At 48.3% G+C, this 18,397-nt stretch overlaps 1 pseudogene; it reads left to right on the plus strand.

Moving 5' to 3' along the window:
- Positions 1-13,165: 13,165 nt before the first annotated feature.
- On the plus strand, positions 13,166-13,737 carry LOC120304943 (annotated as a pseudogene).
- The last annotated feature ends 4,660 nt before the right edge of the window (positions 13,738-18,397 follow it).

Raw genomic sequence — 18,397 nt, forward strand, 5'->3', positions numbered from 1 at the left:
AGACCTGCTCACAGCTCAGACCTGATCTTAGTATTATCTATGAGAGATTCAAAGCTAAGAGAGCAGCTGGGCAGTGAAATTGATCTCTAGGGACTGTGGAGATGAACACTTACTGACTCTTGTTTAATAAACAGCCTTCACTAGAAAGACCATCTACAACTACACCAGAAATAGAGGAGGGTCAGCAAAAAATCTTGGCTATGCTAAAATCTATACTTGAAACTATTCTTACAGCCACTGAGACAATGAGATCTAATCTGAAAAACCAAGGTGCCAGTCCAGATGTACAAAGCAGAACCTTGATTGCAACTAAAGAACCAACAATCCAAAAAACAACAGAAGTGGAAGAAGTGAATACCAAGACAGAGGACTTTAAAGATCAACAAGTACAGTTCACTGAAAATATAGACAATGAAACCACAACTTTAAAAATGGAAATGACTTTCCACACAAACCAGAAGAAATCTGAGAAAGAAGAATACCAGATTGAATTGAAGACAAGTATACCAGAGCAGCTGTGGGGATCTGGACCATCAGAGTGACAACTTAATGATTATAAATGGGCCAGTTCTTCCAGAAAATTGGCAACTAGATAGTCTCCTTTAATTCAAGTAACATACACAAGAATGAAGGGAGATCTATTCGATGATTTAAAAGCATTGGCATGGAAGCCTGATTGACAAAAGAAGAAAGCTAGAATTAGGTTGAAAAACTGGGCTCTTTGGATTTACTAGAGAGGATCCTAAATTGTCAACCAGTGGGCTAAAGGGAGATTTTGAGACAAGGGGAAATTTGACTATTAGATTTAAAATAGTTGGAAAATAGTAAAAAATAAGGGATTAGTCTATTTAATACTGAGAGACTTACAAGGAAAATGAAAACTAACTATTAGGAAATAGGTTTGAACCATTGCTTAGCCCAGACAGTATAGATGATGGACTTGAGCTAACAAAGGATAATCTGTTATTAAGGTGGTGATGTACTAGGGTGAGAAATAGAAAATGTTTATGAAATAGAATAAGAATATATTTAAATAAGCAATATGTGCATTTTAGACATTATAATTTTTATGAAGTGAGACAAAGGAAATTTGGGTTACCTGAAAGTAAAATACTACGGATATTAAAGGTCAAATCTGAATACTGTAATTAAAAACTAAAAATTAGGTAAAACTTAATAACAGGATATGGATTGTTTATGAAGATCTATTAAGATATGTATAAGCAAAAATGTATTGATAACTGTGATAATGAAGTTTTCACTGAGTTTGATATAATTAGAAATTTACTAGCTTAAATATTTTATTTTTATATTAACTCTGATAATATAATATCCAGTCATAAGATTGGGATGATTAACAAATATAAGGGATGGATGAAAGAATGGATGGACTGTCAAGCACAGGAAATCAGGAGCCAATACAGGTTTATTGCATGCTAACACTATCTATAAGAATCTGAACTACTAATGGTCAGAGCAAACTGGCAGTAGATAAGAGTGAATTACCCATCCCTCCTTCCTCTTCCAATGCTGCATCATTTTTTCATTTTTTTCAAAATCCAAGTTCTCATGCGAACTTGACAAGGGTGGAAGGGAAGCAATTGAAAAAGTATTTGCCTCATCCTCTTCTGAAGAAGCTGGCAAGCCAAGTGGCAATTGCTGACATACAAACACATCATTAGAAGTCCCTCCTTTCCCTTTCTTGTAAGGTGAAGATCAGAGGTAGAAGGCCTATTGTAAGCAAGTGCCCCACTTCTCCCAGCACAATCCAGAAGAGCTCGTTAATCTCTTCCTTGCCAGCTTTGTCAGTTAATGTGATGCAGAGTGGCTGGGAGTTTGGTCAGTTATGGTTTTTCAGAAAAGCACTGGTGAAACTGGCAAATTAAATCAGGAGTATGAACATGTCATGCATTTTCCCAGTGGGGTACTTGCTTACAATAGGCCTTCTACCTCTGATCTTCACCTTACAAGAAAGGGAAAGGAGGGACTTCTAATGATGTGTTTGTATGTCAGCAATTGCCACTTGGCTAGCCAGCTTCTTCAGAAGAGGATGAGGCAAATACTTTTTCAATTGCTTCCCTTCCACCCTTGTCAAGTTCGCATGAGAACTTGGATTTTGAAAAAAATGAAAAAATGATGCAGCATTGGAAGAGGAAGGAGGGATGGGTAATTCACTCTTATCTACTGCCAGTTTGCTCTGACCATTAGTAGTTCAGATTCTTATAGATAGTGTTAGCATGCAATAAACCTGTATTGGCTCCTGATTTCCTGTGCTTGACAGTCCATCCATTCTTTCATCCATCCATCTATCCATCCATCCATCCCTTATATTTGTTAATCATCCCAATCTTATGACTGGATATGACTGGAGCAATCAGCAACAGCGTAGACTTTCTAGTATTGAATCTGTATTTCTTCCAGTTCATATTCTGTTTCTCTATCCATTATGACTGGTGATGGAGTGGGGTCCTGGGATATTAGTGTACTTGGCCAAGCATCCTTGGAAAGCATGGATTGGTGAAAGACTGGATTCACCTTCATAGATGGAGGCAGTTGGAGGTTGAAGGCTACAGGATTGATTTATTGGAGAATCTTGAATGGTCCCACAAATTTAAGGCCTGGTTTTTTGGAAGGTCTTGGAAGATGCTAAGAACTTGGTCTTCTACTGCTATAGCAACCCCTTCTGCTGGTGGGCATCTGCTGTCTTTTTGTTATACTGTTTTTGCTTTGTCAAGCTGCTGCTTCAAAAGATCTTGAGCAGCAAGTTGTCCCATAAGAAGCCACTGCTCCTGGGATGATTGAATCCAGTGCAAGGTTATCTGGCAATACTGTGGAGTGCATACAGGGCTTAAAATGGTATCATTGAAATTGATGAGTGGGGTGAGTTGTAAGAAAATTTTGCAAAAGGCAATAACAATAGCTAGTTTTCTTGATTGAATATGCAGTAGCATCTCATATACTCTTGGAGGAGCTGGTTCTTCTCAGTTTCTCTATTTGTGGCAGGTTGATGGGCTAAAAAGAGGTTGACCTTGATATTTAGGAACCAGAACAGTGGTTTCCAAAACCTGGATTGGAACTGTTTGCCTCTATATGAAACCAGTGCCGAGACTATCCTGTGGTAGTGGAAAACATGGTCTAGAAAAAGTTGGGCTATGTCTTTAGCATTGAATAATCCCTTGAAGGGTATGAAATGAACCATTTTGGTGAGAAAGTCTATCACCATCAAAACAGTAGTGAAGCTATGGACAGGGGGTAAATTAGTAATAAAATCCAGACAGACAATTTGTCATGGATAGGGGAAGCATAGGGATTGGCTGCAAGAATCCTCCCAGCTTCTGATAGACAGGTTTGGCTCTCCTGCATGTGTGGCAAGAGGCCACATATTCCTTGATATCTGCTGTCATCTTGGGCCACCAAAAGTCTCTTAAGGTTCTATGCAGAGTTTTGATTGCTGCCTTCCCTATAAGGTGGGGAAACTACTATTCTGCCCTTGTGTTTTAAGGTGCTTTCCTCCATTCCAAATAGAGTTACAGTACTTGCTAGGTCTTCCTTTAGGTCATCCATGTGGTCCAGAATGTTGAGCTTTTATTCTGGTGATTAAGTTCTGATGTGGTGGGGTAGCTCCCAACCTATCAGTTGCTGTTGATGCTGGAAATGCGATGGCTGTAGAATTGTTGCTGGTACGGGAGCTTGGCGCAGCAGTTAGAGTGCAGTACTGCAGACCACTTAGCTGACTGTGTTCAGCAGGTCAGCGGTTCAAATCTCACCAGCTCAAGGTTGACTCAGCCTTCCATCCTTCCGAGGTAGGTAAAATGAGGTCCCAGATTGTTGGGGGCAATGTAAATATATATATATATATATATATATATATATATATATACATTGCTTACTGGTGTACACCGCTTAGAGAGTGCTTGCACTTAAAGCGGTATATAAGTCTCATAAATAAATAAATAAATAAATAAATAAACTTGATAATATTCGGGTTTTGAAAGAGAATATCTGGCATCAAGTTCTTTGAACCTGAGATATATTAAATCAAAGCACAAAAAGAATTGGCTCCATCTGTTTTCTCTGGGTGAAAGCAGTTTGGTCTATTGTTAGTGTACAGTTTTTATGTTATGTTGACTTCTGTGGGAAAATGCACTTCTTCCAGAAGTGTCTCCAGTTTTGGAATGTGTATTTAATGGTTAGAAGCTTTTTATTGAAAAGGGAGCGTTGTCTTACCTGAACGCCTTTTCTCAGCATGATGATGGAGAATCCACAGATGGGTTGTCTTAATCTATCTGCTCCAATTAGACTAAGTCTGAAATTTAGTACCACCCCCTCTGTGCCAACTGCACCCCAGTTTTAGGCTAAGGCGATACTCAGACTTTAGTCCGACGCGTCTGAACAATATGGGAACCAGGCTAACTGACCTAATGGGAGGGAGTGGATTCTCCATCATCATGCTGAGAAAAGGCATTCAGGTAAGACAACGCCCCCTTCTCCAGCATGATTGGATGGAGAACCCACGGATGGGACATACCAAAGCCCTGTGTCCCTAGGGTGGGGAATTAGATTGGGCCTGGGTCCCATCCAACATTAATGCGTGTTCTAGAACCTTGCAGCCAAATGAAGCCGTAGAAGATGCATATACATCCCTCTTGTAGTGACAGACAAAGACATGTTGCTGCTCTACAAATTCCCTCTATGGAGGCCTGAGTAGACCAGGCAGCTGTAGTAGCTGCGCCTCGGTTGAATGGGCCGTGATATGCCTGGGATCTCGCAGTGACTGAGACTGGTATGCCAGAGAAATACAAACTCTAATCCACCTGCGTATTGTGGTTGAAGAAACCTTCTGACCTAGTGATGAAGGGTGATAGGACACAAACAGAGCCTCTGTTCTGTGGAAAGATGAGGTTCTCTGTATATAACAATATAAGCCCTGCGCACATCCAATTTGTTCCACTGAACCTCTATGTCATTAGATGGGTTAGGACAGAAGTCCGGCAAAACTATTTCCTGAGATCTAGGATACAAGGACTTGACCTTAGGCACGAAGGAGGGGCCTAGCCTAAGGGTTACCTGTCCTTATGGAACGTACACAGGTCCTTCCTCACTGAAGAGTAGCCAGTTCAGATATCCTTCTCGCTGAAGTTACAGCAACAAGAAATTCCACCTTCATTGATAACTGTTTAAACAAACCAGTGTCAATAGTTCAAAGGGTGCGAAACAAGAGCCTATAAACCTGATGAAGATCCCACGAAGAGTATCTATGTACAGTTGATGGTCTGACGTTGTGAGCTCCTTTTAGGAAGGAGCGTATCATAGGGTAATGTGTTAAGGATTCATTGCCACAGGAAATAACTGTGGCAAGTGCTGCTACCCGCCTGCGGATGGTGCTTGTGGAAAGCCCTTTGTCTAGACCATCCCTCAGGAACTCCAAGATAACTGGCATTGAAACCGCCAACCGTATATTCTATTCGTCGAGGGTCGCCTGGATTGCTGAATCATAGCTATGACCCTTGACGAATATGAGTCTCAGCCTAAGGCCTGCCTCTCAAGTGCCAGACGGTTAACTGGAGTCATTGAGGGTCTGGATGGCGTAGTTCCCCCTGAATGTGGGAGATGCGATTTGCTGGGATCCTCCATGGAGATGATGCGGAGAGCTCCATCAGGTCGGCGACCAAGAGTGTCTCGGCCAATGCGGCGCAACCAGGAGGACCTCTGCTCGTTCGCGAAGGATCTTCCTGATCGTGGCAGGAAGAAACGGCAGAGGAGGGAAGGCATAGAGCAGTTCCCTGGGCCAGGGACTGCGGAGCGCATCTGTTCCCTCCGCTGATGGAGGTGGGAACCCGGAAAGGAATCTGGAAGTTGTGAGTTGGTGGGGGAGGCAAAAGGTCTAAGGTTGGGGAACCAAACCTGTCCACGATCTCTCTGAACACCTTCGGATCCAGCTGCCATTCGGAATGGTCCATGGTTGCTCAGTTCAGTGAGTCCGCCTGCTGGTTGGTCACTCCGGATATGTGCTCCGCCCTGATGGAGGCAAGATTCAGTTCCGCCCAGGACCCCAGCAATTTGGCCTCCTGCATGAGAGGCCTGGACCTTGTCCCCCCTTGTCTGTTGATGTGGGCCTTGGCTGTAATGTTGTCGGTTAAAATCAGGACATGTTGGCCCTGTACTATATCGGTGAATCCCTTTAGGGCCATATGTATGGCTCTGAGTTCCATCCAGTTTATATTGTTCTTTAGGTCCTGTTTGGACCACCGACCTTGAGCCCAGTGCGTGTGGAGGTGTGCCCCCCACCCAAACAGGCTTGCATCTGTGGTAATGGTAATCCTGTCTGGTTCTAATACTGCTCCCCGTGACAGCGCCGGGGAGTCCCACCATTGAAGGGAGTTCAAGTCTCTGAAATGGAAGGAGAAGCCATGTAATTCTCTGGCGTGGAGGCGTGCCCATGGCACAATTTGCACGCAGGACACCGTCTTCCCCAGTAGCTGTGATAGGGAGGCCAATGTGACTACTCTGGCCCTTTGGATCCGACGTACAAGAGTCTGAATAGAGTTCCTTCGGTCCTGAAATAGGTAGACCGTACAATTGTCCATGTCTATAACAGCGCCCAAATGGAGGAGCCGGGTTGTTGTATGACTTTTCTGGAAATTAACAGAAAACCCGTGCTCCTGAAAGACCTTGATGGCTAGGGCGAGGTCTGACTGAGCGTTTCGGAATGATGATGACTGAATTAGTATGTCATCTAAATAGCATTGAATTCTGATTGGAATTTGTCTAAGGTGGGCTGCGAGCACTGCCAGTACCTTGTAAATACCCTCGGTGTCGATGAGAGGCCAAATGGTAGGGTTCTGTACTGGTAGTGGGCATAGCTGAATCTGAGGAATTTGCGGTGGTTAGGAAACATGTCTCAGTTAGGTCTATTGAGGTAAGAAAGTCACCTTGCCTGATGCTGGCCAGGATTGATTGAAGTGGTTGCATCTTAAACTTCTTATACCTCAAGTAAGGTTTAGATCTTTCAAGTCTAAGATTGCCCTCCAGCCCCCCAAGTCTTAGGGATGACGAAGAGGTTTGAGTAAAACCTTCGTCCTTCTTGGTCTTGTGTACTGGTTCAATTGCTCGTATTTGTAATAAATGAGCTATGGCCTCTGACATAAAGTCAGCCCTGGACCTGCGGAATTTGTCAGGTGGTTGAGAACAAAATTCTAGTCTCAAACCTTGCGTGACAGTGTCTAACACCCATGCATCTGTAGTGATGGCTGTCCAAATGCTGGAATAAGGGGCCAGCCGGCATCTGTAGTGGTGACTGCCCAAGTGCTGGAATAAGGGGCCAGCTGGCTTCCTATGGGAAGTGAGACTGTGAGATCACTTGCCTTGTTTAGAGGAACAGCCCCTCGGCCTTGAAGGGGCCGCTTGGCCTGGATCTGTGGTCTGCTTCTGCATGCTGAACGATCCTGCTGTCGTTCTTGTCTCTGAAAGGAATAGAGGGATGCCTGGGCCCAGTCCCAGGATGGAGCTGGTCGAAAGGCAGCCTCCTGTAACTGCTCTGTGACATGAGTTAACCAGAGTTTTACGTTTGTCCTTACCTTCAGTTAAGTATGGTTCTAGTGCCTTACCAAAGAGATGTCCACCTGTGTAAGGTTTAGAGGCCAGACGCCACTTGGTCTTGGTGTCTGCTCGCCAATTCCTGGGCCAAAGGAGCCTTCGTGCTGAGATGTCTGCAGCGATGGTCTGGCAGTGTATCTAGCCATGTGCAGAGAAGCGTCGGCTAGGTACTGGGATGTAGCCACTAACTTACCCAGATTTTGGTGAGCTCTGAGCTGGTCCGGAGGGATCCTGTCCTGGAGCTCACGTAACCCAAGGGCTGAAGCCCTGGCGAAGAAGGCCATGGACGTTGCCGCCTTTGTTGCCCAGGCTGATGCCAGATGGGAACTACGCAATGCGGAGTCAATCTTTTTATCCTCCACCCTAAGTGCCTCATTTATGTCCCCAGGGATGTTAGCATTGGGAAACAATGAGTTCAAGGCTCATCAATCTCAGGAATCTCCAATAGGGAGGCCAGAGAACGGGCAACATTGAATAATGTTCCCTCTACTGCACCGGGACTTAAGAAGGATCCTAAGTTCTCCCATTGTTCTTGAACTATATTCAGAAAAAGGGGAGGGCAGGGAATATTGTTCTGCGAGACTGAGGGCTCGGTGTATATGGCGTGGGGACCCTTGGACGTTGTAGGTGGGGTCTCCTGTTCTTGGGGGAGGTTTGCAGTAGTGCAGGCCCTGAGTAGCAGGGAATTAAAGAATGAATGGTCAAAGAGACCGACAGGAGGGGTGGGGTCAGAGGGAGTGATGCCCTCGTCCTCAAACAAAATCAGGCCAGATTGTTCAGCCCCTGTAGATTCCAAATCCGATGAGGGATCCTCCATCAAATCTGGAGATTGTGGATGATACGTGGCCTGGGGGGGTGGCTGTGGGGTGTTGGAGGCCATAAACTGAGCCACAGCCTGGGCTATCATGGACTGAAGGAGGTCCGGGTTCAAGGCCTGGTTCTCAGGAGGGCGAAGCCCTGCTGCAGTGGGGGTGAACATGGCCTGGGGTCCTGGGGTGTCCTGGTTGGTTGTGCCCCTCCCTGGGTCCACTCTTGTGGTTAAATCTAATTGGGGAATTCCCCTGGGGGAAGACCAGGCCCCTGGGGCTGAGGCACAATGTGAGGAAAGGGGTTCAAAAATGGACCTTCCCATCATGCCTGTCAGATCTGGGGAGGCCGCTCTCAGTCTTTGGGACTCCTCCTCCCTCTGTGGCTCCCTGCTTGGCCGGGCTCGCTTGGTGGTGTTCTTTCCACTTGCCTCTGTTTGGCGTTTCCTCTTGGCCGGCTCGCTGATTTTCTCTGCCATGATGAGTTGCTCTGGGCTCAACCTTGGCAAAACGCCCCCCCTCAGCGCTGTAACTCACCAAGGGAGCCTGCAGAGATGATTCAGCCCTTGAGGGGGGTGGGTGGGGAAGTAATGGGCACCGCGTCCCTTGGGAGCGAACAGGCCCTCCCCGGTTCAACGCTGTAGTCTCGAAGCCTCTGTCACCGATGATGAACACTGCCTTCAAGAGAAACTCCAGGCAGTCTGGGCCTCAGTCACACACAAAATGGCCACCGTGAGTCAATTCAAAATGGCGGCCGCAGAGTTCGCGCCCCAAAAACGGCAGTTAGAAGAAGGCCTTGAGGCCTGAGGCCTAAGCTGCGATGAGCCCTCGTTCCGAGGAATCGCTTGGGCTCCTAACACAGCGAATGGATTCCCAAAAAAAAGGCCATTAGAAGAAGGCTTTGAGGCCTGTGGCCTAAGTTGCAATGAGCCCTCGTTCCGAGGAATCGCTTGGGCTCCTAACACAGCGAATGGATTACAATTAGGTGAGCTGAGAGAGGCTGAGGCAGGCCGAGGCCTAGTAAGGCCTCCAGGCTCTGAAAATTGGATTGGTGCCAAAAACTTTCTCCTGCTGCTGGGGCAGTCTGCTGAGGCCGAGGGACCTAGAAAAGGCTCCCTCCAGGCCTGATGAGCCTCATCGTCCCTTGCGGAGCCCCCCAGTCAATTGGCAAGCTTACCCCTGCCTCTAAGGCCTCCAGCTCTGGTTAGAAGAATGGAGCCTTTGATGCAGAGGAACGGCCCCTGGTAGGAGATTTCTCTTGCTTCTGGGAATCCAATTTTCAAGCTGATTGTGAAGCTGAAAGGCTCTCAAAGGGAGAAAGGGAAAGTTTCCCCCCCAAAGGGAGGTTTTGTCAGCCTGTCAGCCTGCTACGCTACAGGTTGGGATGAAATAAAATAGGAATACACAGTCTTCTGCTCCAGGAGCGAAGAAAAAACACGTCTTAGAGCAAAGAGACTAAGTCTAAAACTGGGGTGCAGTTGGCACAGAGGGGGCTGTTATGTCCCGAGCCTTGCAAACGGGCTCGGGGCGTTTGCAGGCGGTCCCGGGCAGGTGCAAAGCTGCCCGGGACCAGACAGGCTGTCGCCAGCGCCGTGCGCATGCGCGGGTGCTGGCATGGGAAAAGTATCGCATTGACCCGGGAAATGTCTATATAAGGAGCTGGGAGGTTTTGGGAGCTGCTGAAGCCATCTACTTGTGAACTGAACACAGAATAAAAGAAAACTGAGAACTACAACTGCTTCTCGTGTCTTCTTTTCGCCAAGGACTCAACACTGGCGACGAAGGTGGGATCGCCTTACATCACCTAGAAAGGAAGAAATGTAAGCTTACCCAAGTGAGTCCTGAGCGGCGGAACGGCATTGACTCGGCAGCTACTCGCCAATCCAGTGCGCATTCGGGGGTAGGCTGGCTGATAGACCCATCTCCTGAAGATGGCAAAGGTTGGAAGGCTTTCGGAGTTTGACGTCTCACATCCAGAGCGGTGGGAGTCCTACATAGCCAGGGTGGAGAACTACTTCAAGGCAAACCAAGTGAGGGAAGAGAGCTTGAAGGCTGCGACCCTGCTTTGTGTTTGCGGTCAAGATGCCTTCGAAATCGCAGAAAACCTTGCAGCACCTGTTCCAGTAGAGTCTGTTAGCTACGCAGATCTAAAGAAGCTACTGAAGGAGCATTTCCAGCCTAAGATGTCTGTCATCGCATGGCGCCACACCTTCGAGCAGAGGGATCAACGATCCAGAGAGTCGGCCAAAGAATACATCACCGCATTGAGGAAGGCCGCCAAGCACTGCGAGTTCAAGGACCTCGAAGAACGACTGAGGGACCGATTCGTGTGCGGTTTAAGGCATCGAGATCTACAACAGAGGCATTTTGCCAAAGAAGAACTGTCCTTCCAAGATGCCTTAAGAGAGGTCACCGCAGAAGAAGCAGCAGGTGGTGACCTCAAGAACATGCGGCCGATCAGAAACAGTCCAGAAGTTGCATCCGTGCACCAGGAAGACGTCCAAGGAAACCCCGAGGAGGATCCGGACGAGGAAGTCGACCGTCTCCACCCTACGAAGGAAGGAAAGCAGAAGGGAAGCTCTTCAGCTCCACTCAAGTGCATCAGCTGTGGAGGTCGCCACAGGAGAACCGACTGCAAGTTCCGCTCCGCTACCTGCCGGGCATGCGGCAAACAAGGACACATTGCAGCTGTGTGTCTGGGCCGACGAAAGGTACAACCTCAGGAAGAACTGCGCCTGAAAGGTACCGGGGTCCCCAGCCAGAATAGGGTAGGTTTTTGCGCTTCGCGAAGAAGCATCTTCAGGACAGGCACACACAAGCCCATCAAGAAAAAGCTGTCACTCAAGGTGAAGCTACAAGGGGTTCCATTAACTATGGAACTAGACACAGGGTCTGCCCTTTCAATCATCTCCTTGCATACATTTAGGAAGATTTGTTCCGGTAGTGGAACTCAGGCCAAGTTAAGGCCTTCTGACATTGTGTTAACAGATTTTCAAAATTCAAGAGGGTGTGTTAAGGGGGAGGCCACCCTTAACGTGCAATACAAGAATTTTGAAGGTCCACTAGACTTATTAGTAGTAGGGGGTGAACGAACGAGTCTCATAGGACTCGATTGGTTTGAGGCCCTGGGGATACACGTCACAGGACTCAACAGCTTAAAAACACTCGACCTACAGGAAGTCTGCAAAGAATTTGCAGATGTTTTCAGCCCCCAGCTGGGCACATTCAAAGGACCCCCTGTGTCCTTAAAGCTAGACCCCACTGTCACTCCCATTAGAATTAAAGCAAGAAGGGTCCCTTTTGCTTTAAAGAGTAAAATTGACACTGAGTTAGACAAACTGATCCAACAGGGAATCCTAGAACCTGTTGATTCCAGTCCTTGGGAGACCCCCATTGTCACGCCTCTAAAGGCAAATGGGGACATTCGCATTTGTGCTGACTACAAATGCACTCTGAATAAGGCATTGCAGCAACATGCCTATCCTGTTCCTGTGGTCAGTCATATTCTGGCCTCCCTCAAGGGGGGGCGCGTTTTTGCAAAGCTTGACCTAGCTCAAGCGTATCAACAGCTGCCTGTTGATGATGATGCTGCTATAGCTCAGACTATTGTGACCCACAGGGGAGCCTTTAAGGTAAAAAGGCTACAGTTTGGAGTGAATGTCGCTCCTGGGATTTTCCAAAGCGTAATGGAAAACACACTACGGGGCATACCGGGGGTTTGCCCCTACTTTGATGATGTCTTAATTGCAGGAGACTCCACACACATTCTAGCTGAAAGGCTAAGGGCTGTTCTGTTAAGATTCAGGAAAACAGGCCTCAAGCTCAAAAAAGACAAATGCAAGATTGGGGTGCCTTCTACTGAATTTCTGGGGTTCAAAATTGATGCTGCTGGGATTCACCCTGCTGAATCCAAACTAACTGCTATTTTAGAAGCACCCAGGCCAAAGTCTAAGGCCGAACTTCAGGCCTTCCTGGGCCTCCTGAATTTCTACAATTCCTTCCTTCCACATAAAGCCAGTGTGGCTGAGCCTCTTCACAGGCTTCTAGACAAGCAAGCAGTGTGGCACTGGTCACGAACACATGAGGCTTGTTTTAACAAAGTCAAGGCCTTGCTCACTTCTAACAGTGTACTTGCACATTTCAACGAGTCCCTTCCTGTGTGCATCGCTTGTGATGCGTCCCCTTACGGGGTAGGAGCTGTCCTGAGTCACCTCAGGTCTGATGGAACTCAGGTTCCTGTTGCATATTACTCCAGAACATTGTCTTCTGCTGAGCGCAACTACGCTCAGATAGACAGGGAGGCTCTGGCTATTGTTGCTGGAATTAAAAAAATCCATGATTTTCTATATGGCAGGCACTTCACGGTCTTCACTGACCATAAGCTTCTGCTGGGACTGTTTACCACACGTAAGCAGACTCCCCAGATCATCTCCCCCAGAATGCTTAGGTGGTCTATTTTTTTGTCTGCATATGATTTTTCTTTACTCCACAAGCCTGGGAAAGAAATGGGCCATGCTGATGGCCTCAGTAGATTGCCTCTGCCAGTAGTAGAAGCTGACCCTGCGCCAGCTGTCAACATTCTATCAATCCAAGCCTTGCCCGAGCTCCCTCTTAGTGCCAGGGATGTTGCCGCTGAAACAGGTACAGATCACACACTTTCACGTGTCCGTTCCTGGGTTTTGTCTGGTTGGCCTGAGCACTGCCCTAGTCCTGAGTTTCAGAGTTTCTGGTCCAAAAGGAACGAGCTGTCCCTTTCTCAGGGTTGTCTGCTTTGGGGAAACAGAGTTGTCATTCCCACCTCAATGAGGACTAGGGTCTTAGAATCCCTCCACGAGGGTCATCCTGGCATTGTTCGTATGAAGGCTCTTGCGCGCAGCCACTTGTGGTGGCCTAGTTTAGATAAGGATATTGAGGCTAAGGTGCATGCATGCCACCTGTGCCAACGATCTCGCCCAGAGATGCCCCAAGCTCCTGTGCATAGATGGGAGGAAACACAGTCCCCATGGTCTAGGGTGCACATTGACTACGCTGGGCCCTTTCAGGGCCAGTTCTTCTTGGTCCTTGTTGACAGCCATTCAAAATGGCTTGAAGTTGTACCTGTCTCATCCACCACCACTGCAAAGACTATTCAGGTACTGAGGGGGATTTTTGCTGCACATGGGCTCCCAGATGTCATTGTGTCCGACAACGGCCCTCAATTCACTTCCTCCGAATTCCAAGCTTTCTTACAGCTAACATGATTCGTCATGCCACGTCTGCACCCTTCCACCCGTCCACCAATGGTATGGCTGAACGTATGGTGCGCATCACAAAGGACGCCTTGAAAAGGCTCACCTACGGGGACTGGCATCACAGGTTGGCTAACTTTCTCCTTTCTTATCGCACCACACCGTCCACTTCTACAGGGAGAAGCCGAGCTGAACTTCGTTGGAGGCATCAACTTACTACTAAACTTGACCGGTTGCATCCGGACAGACTGCCTTCATCTACCTCACATCCTAGGGCACCTAGACAACTACTTGTGGGTGCCCCGGTTTGGGCTCGCAATTACGGGCCTGGTCATACATGGGTCCCCGCTTCTATTTCCAGGGTCACAGGCCCTCTCTCCTACGAGGTAGCCCTGGACAATGGTCGTGTCCTGCGTCGGCACATCGACCAACTCCGCCCTAGGCGGGACCTTTCAGATGAGACTCCTGGGTCTTTTCCGGGGGGGAGGGGGACCCTTTGGAGCAAAGGGAAGGGCACGAGTTGCTGCCCATCTCTACTGATGGAGCCACTGATGGCCCATTTCAAGCTTCTGCAAGTGCTCTGAAAAGGAATTCATGGAGCTTACCCACACAACAGGCACTCACGCCTACTCCAGCCAGGGAGTCACCACGGGGGCATACTCACTGTCCACACACATCACACAGCACTCCAGTCACAGAGGATACCCGGGAGCATCCCAACAAATCATTCCCCGCAAGAGAGCTGGCACACAATCCCCAGAGTTGGCCTGACCTTACCCCTAATCCTACAGTGGGTCAAACTTACAGGGAGGTGGTCGAGGAACCAAGTCCCGACCGCAACACCTCTAGCCCAAATCAGGGAGTAACTGAGTTTTGGGAAGGTACAGAGACCCACACGAGCCCGGACACAGAACGGGGCTTAGGGATTGGACAGCCTCCTGACAGGTCTTGGACGGACCTAGGAGGTTCTATAGAGACGCCCAGCAGTGGCTATCACTTCAAGGGGCCCGAGGGCCTACAGCTAGGCAGGTCAACCAGGTCACAAAGTGACAGAAGCCCTGGCCTGACGAGCCCGGTGGGCGAGCAAGCAGGCCAGGCATCGGGGCAAAGTCCTTGGAAGGCACCAAGGCATGATAAGGGGAACAGGCTCTTGTCACCCCTCAGTCAGGGAACACCTGTCAGAAACCCAGAGCTGAGAAGGTCACAGAGAGCAAGGAAGTCTCCTAAATACTTAGAGGATTACATAACATTGCTGGCTAAACAAAAGCCAGGTAACGATAGGAGCACTGAGAAGCAGAACACTGCATAAAATAAATGATTATATGTTGGTAGTAGTTTTAGCCCGGGGGAAAGGGGTGTTATGTCCCGAGCCTTGCAAACGGCTCGGGGCGTTTGCAGGCAGTCCCGGGCAGGTGCAAAGCTGCCCGGGACCAGACAGGCTGTCGCCAGCGCCGTGCGCATGCGCGGGTGCTGGCGCGGGAAAAGTATCGCATTGACCCGGGAAATGTCTATATAAGAAGCTGGGAGGTTTTGGGAGCTGCTGAAGCCATCTACTTGTGAACTGAACACAGAATAAAAGAAAACTGAGAACTACAACTGCTTCTCGTGTCTTCTTTTCGCCAAGGACTCAACAGGGGTGGTACTAAATTTCAGACTTAGTCTAATTGGAGCAGATAGATTAAGACAACCCATCCGTGGGTTCTCCATCCAATCATGCTGGAGAATACCATCGTTCCATTTGGGGCAGTTAAGGCTCTAGAGAAGAAAACTTAAGGCAAGATTGTTTTCTCCCTCCCTCTCTTGTGGAAGAATGACTCTGATGGCAACATCTGAAATGTTTATTTCAGGGGTGTCAAAGTCAATTTCATTGAGGGCCACATCAGCATTGCAGTTGCCCTCAGGGGGCTGGGTGGGTGTGGCCTACTGGGTGGGAGTGGCTAGCTGTACAATGTTCGCATCAAGGGTGCCTGTGGGGGCTGGGCAGGAGTGGGACAGATCTGAGGGTCTCTGGCAGAAGGGGATGGGACCAGGGCAAGTGCCAAGGAGGAGCCTCACTGTTCCTCTCAGGCCATGCAGAGGGGCCTGGATGGTGGTGCGGGCTGCCTAGAGCCCTGGGCAGCAGAGGTCAAATGCCCAGTCTGGTCCTCGAGCACCCATGGCACCAAGCCCAGCCCCACTTCCCCAAGATGGCGCACATCTGCACTTACCTTCTCCTGCTTTACTTGCTTTCCTTAGCCAAGTTACTCATGATGGCTACAAGGGCAAAGTCAGAGGGAGGCCCATTCCCTCTCCATGGGAGGAGACCGGGCTTTGTATCCAAAGCTTCCTTAGCAATAGGATGGGAGACCCCAGAATAGGCCAGGAGGAGGGGGCAAGGAGATGGTGAAAGGGCAACAGGGCAGGACTAAGGCAGGACTTCTCTCAGACCCTCTCTCTCCTTTTTGTCTTTTCTTCCTTCCTTCCTAAGTACAGAGTGATGGGAAAATATTTGAGATGAGGGAGGGAGAAAAACAGGCAAGAAACGCAGCTGGGGAGGTGTCACCCTTTGTGAGGAATGGAGAAATGCACCCTCGCCTGGAAGTGGCCAGCACATGGCCTTCACCTACTTCACATATCTGACTTGGTGGGTTCTGGGGGAGGGGATGCCATGAGCAGCGTGAGAATCAACGTTACCTGTGCAATGCTGTCCAGTCCCCAGCCTGCCCAGTCTTGATAGGCAGCGGGACGCTCTCCTCACAGTGCCGAGAGGCTGTGATGAGTGGCGCAAATCCAAAAACAAGCACAAGGCTGTCCAGCCCCAGCCTGCCTGATCTTGACAGGCAGTGGGGTGCTCTCCTCACAGCACCAAGAGGCTGAGCCAGATGGCGCAAATCTGAAAGCAAGCATGAGGCCGTCCAACCCCCAGCCTTCCCGGTTTCGGCAGGCAGCAGAATGCTTTCCTCACAGCACTGAGAGGCTGAGCCGGGAGGTGCAAAGCACGCCAGCTTTGCACCTTGCTCCCTGATGAAACTGGGCAGGCTGGGGGCTGGGCAACATTGCACTTCTGATCAGATTCACTCCACCCAGCTCAGCTCTTGATGCTGTGAGGAGAGCACCCCTCTACCTGCCAAAACTGGGCAGGCTGGGGCTGGGCGGCATTGTGCTTCTTTTTGGATTTGCACCGCCCGGCTCAGCCTCTCGGTGCTGTGAGGAGAGCACCCTGCTACCTACTGAAACCAGGCAGGCTGGGGACTGGATGGCATCGTGCTTATTTTTGGATTTGCACCGCCCGGCTCAGCTTCTTGGAGCTGTGAGGAGAGTGCCCTGCTGTCTGCCAAAACCCCTTCCCCAGAGCCCATCAAGCCGGATATGTGAAGTAGGTAAGGGCCATTTCCTGGCCACTTCCAAGTGATGGTGCATTTCTTCATTTCTCACAAAGGGTGACACCTCCCCAGCATGCACCCAGGGGGCAGGGCCATTGTGGCAGGGGCTGGTTCCTCACTGTTTCCAGATGGCCTTGTGGAGCTAAGACTGAATATGTTTCAGTATAGATGGCCACCACAAAATTGTACATTGGCTCCCTCATTGTTTCCAGGATGGCTTCGCGGGCCACATGAAACCACTTTGCAGTCCTTGTATTTGACATGTCTAATCTATTTGAATCACAAATCTTTTTAATAGATCTGGATGCTGCAGGAGAGTCTTGTGGTCAAAAAGCTGCTTTTAACCCTTTGAATACTGTCTGGTGTGTAGAAGTTCAAGAAAATTTCACTTTTTTCTTTGTCAGTTGGCTGAACGGTTTGGCTTTGTGAGCAAAACTGGATATAAACTTTCTGAAGAAGCCAAGAAGCATTGGATATCTTTGGCTGTGTGCAAGAATTCCAGTATAGAAATGGGCCTTTTGGGGATACATTTCTATGCTTCCTGTGGAAATGCAGTATCCCAAAAGGTCTAGCTATTGCAGATCAAGGGCCTATTTTTCTGCCTTGGCAAAGAGATGATTGTCTCTTAGTCCACTAAGTCTACCTAATCTACTAAGAATTATCCCTACTCATCTGTGTGCTGAGCTTCATTCTCAGAGTAAATCCAGATAGGGAACTATGAATTTATCAATGAGGTCTGTAAAGACCAGGTACGTCAATCTGAAAAATATGGGCTCCACCTTTATTAATCCAATTGTATTCAAACTGTTGCATATGATTTTAAAGACAATTAAGTAAATTCATGGCCCTCTTTGAGTCTAATGAGATTGTAATCATTGCAGAGGTCTAATCTTGTAAAAATGTGTGCTTTCTGCAGTCTATCTAAGAGATCTGGAATTAACAGCAATGGGTAATGGTCTCTCCTGTCACTGTGTTTAGCAATTGGTAGTTGTGTACAAGTCTCAGAGGGAGGTCCCACTTTCGCCAGGTGTGCTGGGATCATGCTTCTTGGATATGAAAAAGGTAGGAGCCAAGGAGGGAGATTGGGATGGTTGTACGAATCCCTTTTGTGAATTAGAGTCCAAACAGGGAGTGGGTTTCAAATTATTTAGTAGACATTTGATTCTGCCTCTTGATGGGAATTTTGGCACCAGGAACCAGGTTTAGGATAAGATTACACTCTCTATGTGAGGGAAGGTCAGTGGCTTCTTACTCGCCAAAGACAAGTGATGTCTGCATACCTGTTTGGGAGATTAGGAATCTCTCTGTCAGTAGAGATAGCAAAATTAACTGCCTTGATGAGAAATAATGAACTAGACAGCTTTATAAGAGGCTGGAAACCATTTGTGGATTTTCTGTGCTAAAT

The sequence above is a fragment of the Crotalus tigris genome, unplaced genomic scaffold (genome assembly GCF_016545835.1).
Source record: "Crotalus tigris isolate CLP2741 ecotype Arizona unplaced genomic scaffold, ASM1654583v1 scf7180000017666.27876245, whole genome shotgun sequence".
NCBI classification, from domain to species: Eukaryota; Metazoa; Chordata; class Lepidosauria; order Squamata; family Viperidae; genus Crotalus; species Crotalus tigris.